Source organism: Pavona decussata, unplaced genomic scaffold (assembly GCF_977016875.1).
Source record: "Pavona decussata unplaced genomic scaffold, jaPavDecu1.1 SCAFFOLD_215, whole genome shotgun sequence".
Lineage (NCBI taxonomy): Eukaryota > Metazoa > Cnidaria > Anthozoa > Scleractinia > Agariciidae > Pavona > Pavona decussata.
Window position 1 is genome coordinate 2,422,020 of NW_028145620.1, and position 13,600 is coordinate 2,435,619.

The following is a 13,600-nucleotide window of genomic DNA, read 5'->3' on the forward strand; positions in this document are numbered from 1 at the left end:
CGTAGCTGACGACAGAACAATTTGGGATGAAAATTGATCTTTGGGCGTGCTGGCCCGGGGTCGAGTTTTGCTATAGTACGAGTTCCTGTCAAAACCAAAACTGGTGCTAAACAATTTTTAACTTAAAAAAGCTGAAATTTACAGACTAGAGCGTTAGGTTGAATGTCCAAAGCTATTTAGTTTTATCTGCTTGAAAGGACGTTTTGTAGTCAAAACTAAATCTATCTGCTCCACACAAAAATGGCGCCAATTTATGTCCCGGATCCAAGCCACTTCTGAGCTCAACTCAGACGTCCAGGCGCACTGCACTCAGTGAATGATCATCTCAACTCCACGTGGTTCTTTCTATGTTTTGGTTTGCTCAGCATTAGTTTATTAAATTGTATTATTGACTGAGCCAACACTATGGAAGAGGTCAATTCTTGCGACTGCTTCTTCGGTTGATCAGTGATATTAGAAAATCCTTTTTTTTTTTTTTCACTCAGCGTTTCCCCAATGTTGTCATATCCTTCCTTGAATTTTCTGGCTTGCTTTCATGAAATCCTGAAAAAATTACAAAAAAGTCTTCACTGAACTGCATACGAAACGTCAAGTTATATAAAATGCGCAAGTTTATTACGTTTATCACCGCTATTTGTATTTTATTTCTGCTCACTTTACCATTAAAACACCAGCCTCCGTATATAAATTGGCGCTGAATCCCACCGGTCTAGTCTCCATATGCTAACTTTGCAGTACAGCCTAGATGACTCAGCTGATGGGAAGGATGCCCCATAAAATCTTAAATGAAAAAGTTTGTATTGCCTTTTATAGTTCTTTTATAGTTCACCAAAAACCACGACACTGATCTTATCAAAATCAGGTCTTTAATCCCATATATACAGGAAACTCTCCTTGAAAACGCCGGAGTATAAATTTCATTTTCAGGGTGTGTCATTCCTGTTGACTTGTATTAGTTTCTGTTTATTGACCCACAAGCGTACATCAGACAGGATGCAAAATCCCTCACGCCACTAAAAAGTGCTTACTATTTCATCCCTGAATCAGCTGAGACACGAGATGAAAACATCTCCATTTTCTTTTCTTTATCAAAATGCAAAGTACTGTCTCTGAGATGTTTCACTCCTTAAACGAAGCTTAATGGGTGGGGCCTCCCCACTACAGCAAGATATTCCATGCTTTCTTTTATTTTTCACTTCATTTTATTTACTAGCACGCCCAGTTATTCGCATGGGACATTTTCGTTTTCAACTGGAGCTGGAGTTATTAAAATATTAAAACTGAAAACCCAAACTAGTTTGATCATTAGTTATAGCTTGTACCAAGAGGGCGGGATCTTAGATAGTGAAAATTAATACTACCAAGTTAAAATTCAGGTTTTTGCCAATGTACTGCTCACTAAGTCATGGCTTTTGTCACAAATCGATGTTTCTCAGGTGCAAGTACCCTAAGCATGATCAGTTAAAGAAACAGAACGGTACAAGAAGTGGAAACTAAATATATAAAACTAAGCACGGTTTCTTACGAAAGGGGATTATAAAATAACGTCCTCATAGCTAAGATTTGCGAGCTCAGTTTCCTTTTCCTGATTTACACAGCGTGCGTTGGATTCAATGATGGGCAGCCTGTGCAACTGAGTCAGCCTAGGTGTCCTGTACGCGCGAAGATAACTTTTTTCCGCTGATGGCGGCTTTACTTTACCTTCGCCAAAAAACAGCAAGCGACCCAGGGAGCGATATGTGAAGCCGCGAACTGCGAGAAGCGCGCTATCTTCTAATCTCCTGATAAATGTTTTCGTGCCTTGGATTCAGCTCGTGACAAGAGACAACCATTGTAGCATTCTATTCATAGCTCTGATCTTATTACCTTTCGTCTAATCCGTCAATTTAAACCTAATAAACGTGTTTTTATTTTAGTTTTGTGACCATAAGTAATATTCTAGCCTCGTGAATTTTGATTCTATCTTTTGGGGGAAATGTTTAAGAACACGTAACTGTCAGACCGCAAGGCAAGTTACTGTCAGTTCACCCCTATTACCACGTTTTATGTCTATGCGTCAAGTTTAGTTTGTTTCCATTTCTATATTTAATACAGCATACAAATAAAGCTAAGCCTATGAGAACTCAACAGAATTTAGTGGGACCCTTGAAGTTAAGAGGTTGGCTACACTGAAAGGGATAAATTTTATCAAGAAATTATTTTTGTTTCAGTTTTAATGTACCTCCAGTACATTACTAGATATGTTCTTTCGAATTCATCAGATCCTTCAGTTCATATTTCGATTTTAACTTCCTTTTGAGTATGTTCAGCTTGAAAATCCGAACACTGAACTGATTGGCTATCAGTATAAAAGAATTTAGGTCTGGCTTACATTATGAGTTTTGGAAAATCATTAAATGCTGGCTGGTGTGTAAATGGCCCTGAGCAACTTCTTAGCTGATTTCTTTGTACAAAGACAGAGACAGGTGTGATAAGGGCTATGTAATGACCAGTATACATTTGATTCCTTGTCATACGGAATCCTGGTAAAATATAAGACCTGTATATTTTCATGGTCTAAGTCCTTATATTTTCGGTATACGACTTTGTGCACTGACTGTGTACGACCTCAGTAAGCTCGTATGTGATAATTTTTATGTAGTGTCAGATTTGCGTAAAGATGTTGTTACTTAACGAGAAATTGTTGTATATAAATGAACTAAATCTGAAGCACTGACTTGTTCCTTTCTGCTCGATCTTTTCCTTTCTTTTTCGGTTACTACTTCACGACTCGGCTTTCAAATGCCACATTTTAGATTGTTGATACGAGGCAACCTGTTCTACCGAGCAGAACTTCCCTCTGGTGCTGTTTATTATGTGCATATTTTCTAAAGTGACTTTTTTTAGCCTGTGGATGATAACTTTTAAGGTAAAAAATATAATCAAAATTAAAGCTGTCTAGCGGTAATTTCCGGTGGCGCTGTTTGAGTGAAAGGTACTGAGCATAACTTTCCTGTGATACTGTTTATTGAGCTGTACAAGATGAACCGAACACAACTGTCCCGTAATACTGTTTCTTATCTCTGAGAAAACCGTTGCGTAACCTTTGAGTCAGTGGAGTGAGATCCCAACTGTGTGACCATTCGAATAAAAGGCTACGGAGCAAAGCTTTCCTGTAGTACTGTTCAAAGTTGCACTTCTCCTGACTAGGCGGTTTCAGGCGTTCAGATTAAGAGGAGCAAAGTGAAGACTTTACGCACAAGGAAACAAATGGCAGTGGTCCACTCCTAATACAGACAGGCATCTCGATAAAACGTATACTTTGTCCTTATTATAGGCCCATAGGTTCACCTGATCTCAGCCCAAAAACGCCCATGAAGTTCTTTCGTTTGGGACTGCGCTTAGTCGTTATCCTTCAAACAAAATTGTCCTTATATAAAGAGAGTGTCTATATATAGCACTGTGCGTGTGCAACGTTCTTGTTATTCAGTTTCTGTGGATAAAATACAAGGTAAGTGATTCAAGTGGGAAGCACTGAGCAGTTTTTCCTGTCACAATTGCAGAGCATGGCAAGTGCACGCGCGGGTTTGCAGGAAATACCTCTGTAGGCGCAAGATCTCCTCGCGGTCTGCCTTTTTTACTCCGAAGACTCTCCTGGCCTTGTATGCTATGTTGTATTTAGGTTCTTTCCTTACTTTGAGTCAGTGTGATGTAAAGTGTATGGTCAAATTTAATTTTTGGCACCGTGGGAGTACTAATTGCTAATTGCATTCCATATTTTATGTCGCTGCGCTACCGTGATATCAGCTAAGTTGTCGATTTAGTTCGGAGAAAGAAAGGAAGTAAACAGACGAACTTTGTTTTAATTGGTGTGTGCGTGACTGGATGTAAAGAATGCGGAGTAACCGTTAGCCGACCGTAGCTCATAATTGCCGTAGTTTTTCGAAGAAATTCGGGAAGACAACAAACTGTTTGTATTAATAATGTTTATTTTTATTTGCTATTGTGGTGTGTGTGACCTCTGGTGATTAAAGCGGTAAATGCGGAAAAATTCAACTGACCTGAGTTACACGCCCCTTCCGGTGTTATCAGGGAGGAGAATTTTTAGCTCCTTGTCAAAATAAATCAAAGTTTTAAAAAAGACTGATTCACTGATAGTTTTTATTTATGATCCAGGGAAAAATAATGGATGAAATCAGCCGATCGTTTATTCAAATGTAAAAAAGACCACGACACCAATCGACTTGTCGTGGATGCCGGTTGATCAGCAGTCATTGATCGATTGTGAACATCGATCCACTTTGCAGGTGACTTCAAAAGGGAGAATGGGTTTCTCTGCTTGTAGCTTGGAAAATTTAAATTCCTATTCAAAGCAGCTTTGAAGCCTTCGAGCAATGGCTGACAGGGAGAGAGGGGGTACTTGACGGTAGCTCCGGTCGAGAAGCATTTTAATGAACTATCCTTTTAATCAAAATGTATGACTCAAGTACAAACTGATCCGGTGTAGACAGACCCGGTTGCACAACGGTTAAGTGCCACTTTCTGACAGTCCACAAACTACACAAAGAATGAAGAAAAGTTCTGCGTTTTCAAGGCATTCGCCAGTATGATAATTTCAAACCATTGGACTTTTGCTTTACTGACTCATTGTATGCGCCCGTTCTGATCTGAAGCGTGTACTGCTGGCGTCATGCAACTTAACTTACCACTCTCGCACTTCGTTTAACATGAGAGATTCAGAAACTTAGAATTACGTACAGCAAACGGTAAAAATGATTACGTGACAAAGTTTATCTTCCATTTGATGCTCGATGTTTTCAGTTTTCAGTAAAATTGAGTAGTTTTGCGTTAGCATGAAAAGCCAGAAATATTTTGCTCTATTTTCATCCGTGTACTCATTCAAAAAAAAAACAAAAAACAAACGCGAATCTCAGGTTTGCAGAAATGCTGGGTCAAGTGATTCAAATGGGAGTAACTGAGCAGTTTTTTCCTGTCACAAATGTGAATGGAGTTGTTTAATAAGTTGAGTACATGCTTTCTTAACCCATGATAAAATACCGAGGTGTACCCATGCAAGTGAAAGCAATTGACCGTTCAGTGGTCCGCTCCTGCAGAGCAAATGCCCCTGTACGCGCGAGATCTCCTCGCGGTCTGCCATATTTTGAAGACTAGCCTGGTTGTATGCTATGCTGTATTAAGGGTTTTTTAAAAGTCATTGTGCGATGAAATCTATGTTCAAGTTTTTTACATAGCATTCCTTATTTTACACTGGATATTAGCTATGTACGTTGTCGTTCGTTTCAGAGAAAGAAGGGAAGTTGTGTGCGTGACTGAAACCGTCAGCCGAACGTAGTTTATAATTGCAGAGATTTTTTCGGAGAAATTCAGAGAGAAAACAAACTGTTTGTATTGATAATGTTTATTTACATTTGTTATTTTGGTGTGTGTGACCTCTGGTGAGTACGTGGATGAAATACAGAGTATATTATTGATTCAGGTGGGACTCACTAAGCAGTTTTTCCTGTCACAATCGCAGAGCATGGCAAGTGCACTGGCGGGTTTGCAGAAAATGCCTCTGATCTCCTCGCGGTCTGCCAATTACTCTGAAGACTGGCCTGGGGTTAGTATGCTATGTTGTATTAAGGTTCTTTTCTTATTTTGAGTCAGTGTGCTGGAAACTGTACGGTCAAAATTTAATTTTTGGCACCATGGGAGTACTAATTGCTAATTGCATTCCATATTTTATGTTGCTGCGCTGCCGTGATATTAGCTAAGTTGTCGATTGTTTCGGAGAAAGAAAGGAAGTAAACAGACGCACTTTGTTTTGATTGTTGTGTGCGTGACTGGATGTAAAGAATGCGGAGTAACCGTTAGCCGACCGTGGCTCATAATTGCCCAAGTTTTTCGGAGAAATTCGGGAAGAGTTCAAGACAACAAACTGTTTGTATTAATAGTGTTTATTTACATTCGTTATTGGTGCGGTGTGTGACTTCTGCTGATTAGAGCGGATATGAGTTACACGCCCCTTCCGGCGTTATATGGGAGGAGAATTTTTAGCTCCTTGTCAAAATAAGCACTAATAGTCGTTTTCATGGTCCAAGGAAAAACTAATAACTAACATTGATGACCTGAATTAGTAATCGATATGAGATCAGCCAATCAGACAGTTGTTCAAATGTAAAAAAGACCTCGACATCAGTAGTCCATTGCACGCATGCCAGTTGATCTCATCGATTGTACATGTGAACATCGATCCACTTTGTAGGTCACTTTGAATAGAATTTCTGGTGATTGATAGGAATATTTAAAGAGACCATGAATTTTAGCTTGTAGCTTGGACTATTGAAATGCCTATTCAAAGCAGCTTTGGAGCCTTCGAGCAATGGCTGACAGGACCTGACCGGGAGCCGCTCAAGGGGTACTTGACGACGGTCTGGTAGGAAAGGCGCTTAGAGCTAGCTGGCCACCGGTCAGTTCACAAACAGAGTGTACCAATTTGAAAGCCTCGTTATTTGGCAGCAGCAGTACTTCGGAAAATGGAACATGTCATTTTCGGAATGGGCCCAGTCTGACGAATTTTCCGCACTAGCCCCGGGCACTAGCCCTTCAACCAAATGTAGTATTCATTTGTACAAACTGACCCGGATGGGAGTACCCTGCGAGCAGAGGCCCTTCGATCTTACCAGATAAGTAGTGTGGGAGGGCCTTTCCGATTAATTAATCCTAAACACGGCCCAGAATCTACAGTTACAGAGAGTGAATTAAAGTTATGCCTTTTCAAGGCATTCGTTTATGACGATCTCAAACCATTTCCAAAAAGGAAGCCGGAAATTGTCCGTCAGTTGAAAAAGTCGATTTAGACTTTTTAAATAAGCGACATGCTGAACTGTACGCTGCTCGCGTCATTCAACATTACCTACGTAACTCGTGTGACATATTACGTGTCGCCCACTGCAAGTTGTAGGTAGTAAATAGATCATACCATAGGGTTGTCCTTAGCATATAAATGCATACAACAAAAATCATACAGTCTAAATCGGCCTTTAGAGAACCTGAAGCCCTGCCGGCTATTCCTATTAAATTTATTTCGTCATGAAGCCTTGGCCGCCTTAATTTTTAAACGTAACAGTTTTCATAGGTTAGAGTCCTGCAACTCTATACAAACCTTGCGCTTTGCGAAGAGAACGAATTTGGATTCGTTTGAATCGTTAACTAACCTTGTTTTTAAGTTTCAAATGTAGGGATAAAGTTCAATTAAAATTAACAAATTTCTTTTCACCCATGACTTGTTAATAAAGTACCTGCCCTATTACAAAATATATGAGAACAAAACGGAACTGATAGGCTGATGGTAATAGACGAGAGTTCACTCGAAGCGAAATGAGTTAAGCCCGTTTCAAACGCCGTACTGCTGCGGTGCCCAATGCCGCAATTCATTGCTCTTAGCCGGCTAGCACGGCAGTAGCACGACCAAGGCCGTGACCTTTGCGTGAGTGTTGTAATTTGAGCGTCACGGTGAGCATTGCGTAACAGCGTCTCGGAATTATAAGGATTTGTACTGTTTGTATGGGGAAAAAAATGATTCCTACTTCAGTTTTAAGTACCAACGAATTTTCAATAAAAATATCCCTACCTGAACTCCCTCGTCTGTTGTCCTTTCTCCTATGTGGCTTTTGGAGCGATTGAGCGCGACTTCAGTGAGTTTTAGTTCCACTGATTTTCTCTCTATATATCCCATATCCTAACCCAACGTTGGATACTTCAACCCGGGTCCGCTGAGGGAAAACAGCCGTAAATTCCTTTCAGAGCCTCCAATCGACTCGAAATTCCACATAAACCACGCACGGTAGTTCTTTAACCCATCCGAGCCATTTAAGCGGAGCCATTTGCATAGAGAGAGCATTAAAGGTCGCCAATATCTGCAAGAATTTCCGTTGAGAGCCATCAGATGTCTGGTGCCCTGAGCGTTTGAAAAGCTTAGCGACCCGGCCTAAGGTTCGAATTACTTACACACTCCGTTACGCGGTAAAATGACGGTAAAATGATGCCAACAAAAATACCGTTCAAACTGTACATTTTGTACGATAGTTTGACTGTATATTTCTCTTTAGTTAGTAGTGGTTGATGTCAGTTGTTCATGAGCACAGGTTTTACTTTAGGGGCCGCTTTTTTTTTTCGTTTTCCTTCGATTGCGGTATTTAGCTTCTATTTCCCCTGGCGTTTCATCTTCTATTTTGTTGGTTGTTCTAGATTAGAGTGAATAGCTCTCCATATGCCCATGAGAAATTGCCGGCTTTTTCCTGATCGGGGACCCTTCCAACCCCAGTTATGTTCTACGGGGGATCGAAGCCAGATGCCTTTTGGCAGGCTAGTTTCACTATCTTTCTAGAGCTTATTTTCGGTACTGCTTCAGCCGGCAGGTTTGTCTCACCATTATTATTACAAAATATTATTAATAATTTTTTTAATGTACAAAAATACCCTAAGCTACAGTGGCGCCATTCAATGGAACAGCCTTCCATACGACTTAAGGCAAGCAGAGTTCCTTGGGCAATTCAAACGTGCACTCAAACAAATACTCTAGGGCACGGCATTCGCTAGCCTCCCACGCAGACGTCCTTAGGGGTTCGTCACTCGTTTCCTTCCCATGAAACGAGTGACGAACCCCTAAGGACGTCTGCGTGGGAGGCTAGGCATTCGCGGAAAGCAGCTTTTTATTAATTTTTATGTCTGCATCGTTTATTAGTGAATTATTGTTATCTTTGTAATGATTTATTAAGTTGTAGCTGATGAATTGTCCGAGTACACTCTTTTCTTTTTTCCTGCCCAGGCTGTTCCCGCTGTTCCCGCCCAGGGTGAATATTCTTCAGTATTTTTCTGCCGATGTTAGGCTGAAAATATTCTTGTGAATATTCTTTATAGATTATAGCGTATGATATTTCCGTTTTAGAATGTATTGGGGTTTGGGGCATCAATTAAAAGGGTTTGGTGTCCAGATCTGTATCGAACTGTCATTAGCATTGAGTATTTGACTAGTGCAGGTTTTTATCGTTTTATTGGCTAGTTTTGCCGTTTAGAGAAAGGAAGAAAGGTAGAATTTTACGGTTTAGTTAAAACATATAATTGTATTGTAGGGGTAATGAATGGTCTTTAATTTGCGAGCATGCGCGAGCATGCGAGCACTATGGTTTTTATTGCGAGCACGAGCAGTAATCAGCTTTGTCTTGCGAGCAGCGAGCACTTCGTAAATTTTTATTTTTTAATTTCACACGTTTCTTTTTTATTATTAGAAAGCACCTAGAAGTCTAAGTGACACCTCCACAATACACAACACGTTCACATCTTGAATAACATAATATGACGGTTAACTTATGTTTTTGTTGTGTGCTTTCAACTGAACTTGACAGCCAGATTCATAGGATTTCACGCAGAGATAGATTTAATTCTGTAACAAATAACATACAAAGCACGATTTACATAATTTCGAGCAATCTAGCTTTAACAAGAATCCAAGGATGCAGGCAATTGTGAAACTTTTGCGACTGACGAGCAAGCGAGCAATCGTCTAATTGTTTTGCGAGCAAATCGAGCGAAGGCCAAATTTTGTGAGCACTAGATTATTTTAAGGGACCATTCGATACCCCTGATTGTATTTAAAAATTTTCAACACAAAATTATATTCTTTTCAAAATCTCAGCCTCGAGTTTACTCTTAAAATGTTCTTAAAATTTCGCAAATTTCAGCCTCGATATTCTTATAAAATAAATTCTTATGTAAAAAAAAAGAAAAGAGTGTATGAAAACCATTTTCCTAGAGCTTATCAGTCCAATCGGTATTTTTCTCAGCGGAGATGCGTTTCCGGCTGGCAGAGCAAGGTTTCAACATTCATTTTTGAAAGATTTTCTGTTACAGTTCTGCCTCTCCCCAGAGCTGTCTCGTTTGTAGATCTGTTGGTCTGGGCAGGCTCCCTTGCTATTTTCTGTACGTGATTTATTCTGTCCCGGTCATTGTCATTGATGAGATATAGAATCTGTTGGCTACACAGCTTCACTGACCCCAAAGTTACACTCTTAAACATACCTCTACAACAGTTTATCCCACATTTCCTTATCCTCTTTACCTTAGGAAGCGATAGAGTAGTTTCACATAATTAGCTATAGCCTAGAAGCTCCAACAAAACACTTCAACTCAATACAGCTTTCCAATCCTTCCTATTCGTGTTTGCGACCATTACAGCAACCTGCTAATTGAGAATCTCCCATAACTTCTACTTTATTTTATAAAAGGAAACCATTTTACAGTGATTTCCAACTTTGGACTGTTCATTATTTATGTTCCGTATTATTTCAAGGGCCTTTAACACAAACCTGTTTGAACAAAACTCTCTTGAATGCGAACACTTTCTAGTTAAGTTCCCGAAGCCGGGAAAAACCGGAAAAACAAGGTGCGAACGTATCCGCAGCCGGTACACTGACTGATGTCAGAATAGTCTTTTAAGTTCTCCCTTTTTACGGAATCAGTGTATATTCTGCTGAATTAGTATAATGACATAAGGGCGTTAAAATAAATGGAAAATGACGCTTTCATCATTGAATAAGAAATCCAAAATGATTATCATATAACTATTTATCAAAACTGCCCATCCAATAGTCCACTCTTTTCCAGCCAGTATTATATTGCGGATTTCTCGGCTTTTTTTGAAGTCAGCTGTGACTTTCTACCAACGGTGTTTGCGGTCGGATTTGTAATTCTCCATCTCAGTTATGACAATTAATGGCCGAGGCAGAATAATACACAATGCCTAAGACCCTTTGCGAATAACCAATAGTTCATTTTCCTTTCCTTGGCCAATTCAAATAATGTCTCAGATATGACTGACGTTGTTTTCTCAATGTTCAGTTGTTGTTTTTTCTTTTTTCAACTGAATCGAATTTAAAAGAGAGCACTTCTTTTCGACCACAATTTCATGTTTCATTAATGAATTTTCTTAATTTACAAAAATTAACGCAAAATATATTAAGACGTGGATGTTTAAAATCTTAGCCAAACAAAAGTCTGATATGATAAAATATTCATCTAGCACAAACCACAAATTGTTGATAACCGTTCACAGCAATTTATTTTCCTCGCTTTTTTATTGTTATTATTATTATTTTTTTTTAATTTTGCCCTTCACTTTGTTAAGGTAGTTTTGCTGTTGTCTCAAACGTCGTTTTTGAGCCATGCACTAAAACATAATGGCTGGTTAAAGAAAACACATGCAAATGTGTACGAATTTGCATTCGAATGAGATGATTACATAGGATTTTTCACTAAAAGCATCGTTTTCAATTAGAGACGTTTTTTAACGGCCATCATCAACGCTGAACATTGCTGGCCGGCTCATCCCAATACTTGACAAATCGGAGATACAATTATTATTCATAGCGGTAAGTACAGACACCGTCTTTTAAGACTAATTTACTAAATATATTATTTTGTATTTCTTTTTCGTATTCCTGGAAACAGTTTGCGGCCGGTCGTTTTTGAACGGCTAGCTTGTGTGACCTGGTACTGCCAACTGGCAAACTCAGTACAGAGGTATCAAACAATCACGGGTAGGTTGGAAGACGATTAAGCTGCAAAACTAACAAAAAGATTTCAGACAACAAAATTCAGCAAATTTTCACAGCCCAACTAGATCAGAAGTACAAAATACATCTTTTTTTCCCAATGTAAATATCACCAAATCTTATTCAAACGACGGGGCGGACAACCGTGTAATGTGATGAAAATTATGATTACGAAACGCCGATCGCTGTGCCGTGTAAAATTAACGGAACTTCTCTTTTTCACTTGATTTCAATACTGCAACCAAACCAGCCAAAATTAATCTTTCTTTCATCAGCCACGTCACTTCAGATAGCGCGAAATTTTGCTTTATCCGGTCGCTTTAAATACAACGAGATATTAGCTGATGACTGAATATTTTTAATGTAGTCGTTACGAACACACAGAAAACGCTTACCGAGAATTCGGTGCTCCACATTTGTCACCAGTTATTTTGTCAAAAATAAATTAGTAGCTTTGCTACATAGACCGGGTTTTCCTACGATAGACAAACAAACAGGACATTTTAATGATGCAAAATACAGCGTAAACGCAAATGTGAGATATTCATGTAGGTAGTTATGTTATTAAAGATTGTTCACGTACCGAAAGGCGGAGCTGAGGGAAACACGGCGCTCGTAAACGCGAGAAATTTCCCCGCAGTCTAAATTTTAATCGCTGTACGTAATCTGAAAGCCTAACACAGGCTACTAACACTTTTAAAAACTGATTTAATTCTGGTTTGAGCTTTTTTTTCAGTTTTTCAAATGCCTTATTTAAGAATAACATAAGGGTTCCGCCGCTGTTTTGTAAAAGAGTTGCACTTCTTCGGTTCTAGAAGTCGTATACAGCTGTTTCGACAAAGGTTGTCCAAAAAAGCGTAAAAGCGTACGCGATAATGCCGAAAGGTGGTCTGGGAAAAACCCAATAAATTTCAGTAAAAGCTCAGAATCCATATTGCCCGCCATCTCAAGTCTCCGCTGTATGGCCGAGACATTATGGATTCTGAGCTTTTATTGGAATTCAGTGGGTATTTCTCAGACTACCTTTCGGCATTGTCGTGTACGCTTTAACGCTTTTTTGAACAACCTTTGTCGAAATAGCTGTAAACAAGGAAACCTTCGACGGGGTTTAATTTGAACGTAAAAGCCTGCAGACCTTGTGTCTCCGGATACGGGTAACCGACATATAAATTATTTCTTTTAATGAAGCGATTCTACTTGATTGACTTATCTGAAAATATAAGTACAACAGTAGTCTGGAAAAATTTCAAAATTTTAATTTTACTAGTAACTTTGTCTTGAATAATCGGCTCTTTCCATGACTTATGTTAGAACTCCTTATTTTTAAAATGTAAATTGTTTCTCCAATACTAGTTTTTTCACACTATCTTTTTGGACATTATTCGTTACTCTGAAAATTACACTGATTCATTTAACGTTGACGGACGTGACAGAGATGAGATAAAGCTGAAAAGGACGTTTGAGAGGCGATATAAATCTCGAGATGTAAAAGTTCCGTGGATTTCCCATGATGTATATAATATTGATCATTAGGGGACCATACGATGAGAGGCCATTTAAATTGCAATTTTGGAGTTCTAAAGCCGCTTGTTCCCGAAATTTTCATAGTTTTGCTTTTGCAACTACGTGCACGCACAGTTACATACATAAACTCGCTTCCCTACTTTAAAAACGCACAAAGAAAAATTGCCGGTCGATTGAACCAAATTTTTGGAGTCCAGTCAAAACGACCGGTGAGAAAATGACTCATAAAGTTGAGCAATACGAAATACGGACGCCTTTTACGGTGCAGTTTCAAATGTAAGTGACCTTTGCAATTGTGAAGCGGTTTTAAAAGGACCGAAACTTCATATTGCTAATTATTTATTCATTAATTTTCACCACCGCTTTATATTCAGTCGTTGTCACTTATAAAGTTTTTGCGAATCTTAATTTCTGCGGTTTGTACGATATGGAGAAAAACGCGAAACTTAAGGCCATTTTTGAAATTTAAAAATATTAAACTTTGC

The 13,600-nt window shown here is 39.1% G+C and overlaps 1 protein-coding gene across 4 annotated transcripts in view; it reads left to right on the forward strand.

The window, feature by feature from the left end:
• The window catches only part of LOC146460001 (histamine H2 receptor-like), a 29,388-nt gene that overhangs the window by 6,976 nt on the left and 8,812 nt on the right, over positions 1–13,600 (forward strand). The window contains exons 1-2 of one of the 4 annotated variants that reach the window (XM_085088607.1): positions 3,185–3,490; positions 5,516–5,599. The exons of 1 other annotated variant lie outside the window; for it this stretch is intronic. The gene's annotated coding sequence lies outside the window, so the exon portion shown is untranslated. Of the gene's footprint in view, positions 1–3,184; positions 3,491–4,046; positions 4,287–5,515; positions 5,600–11,341; positions 11,409–13,600 lie in introns of those variants that run through there. 2 more of the 4 variants (XM_085088606.1, XM_085088609.1) reach the window with 2 other exon arrangements.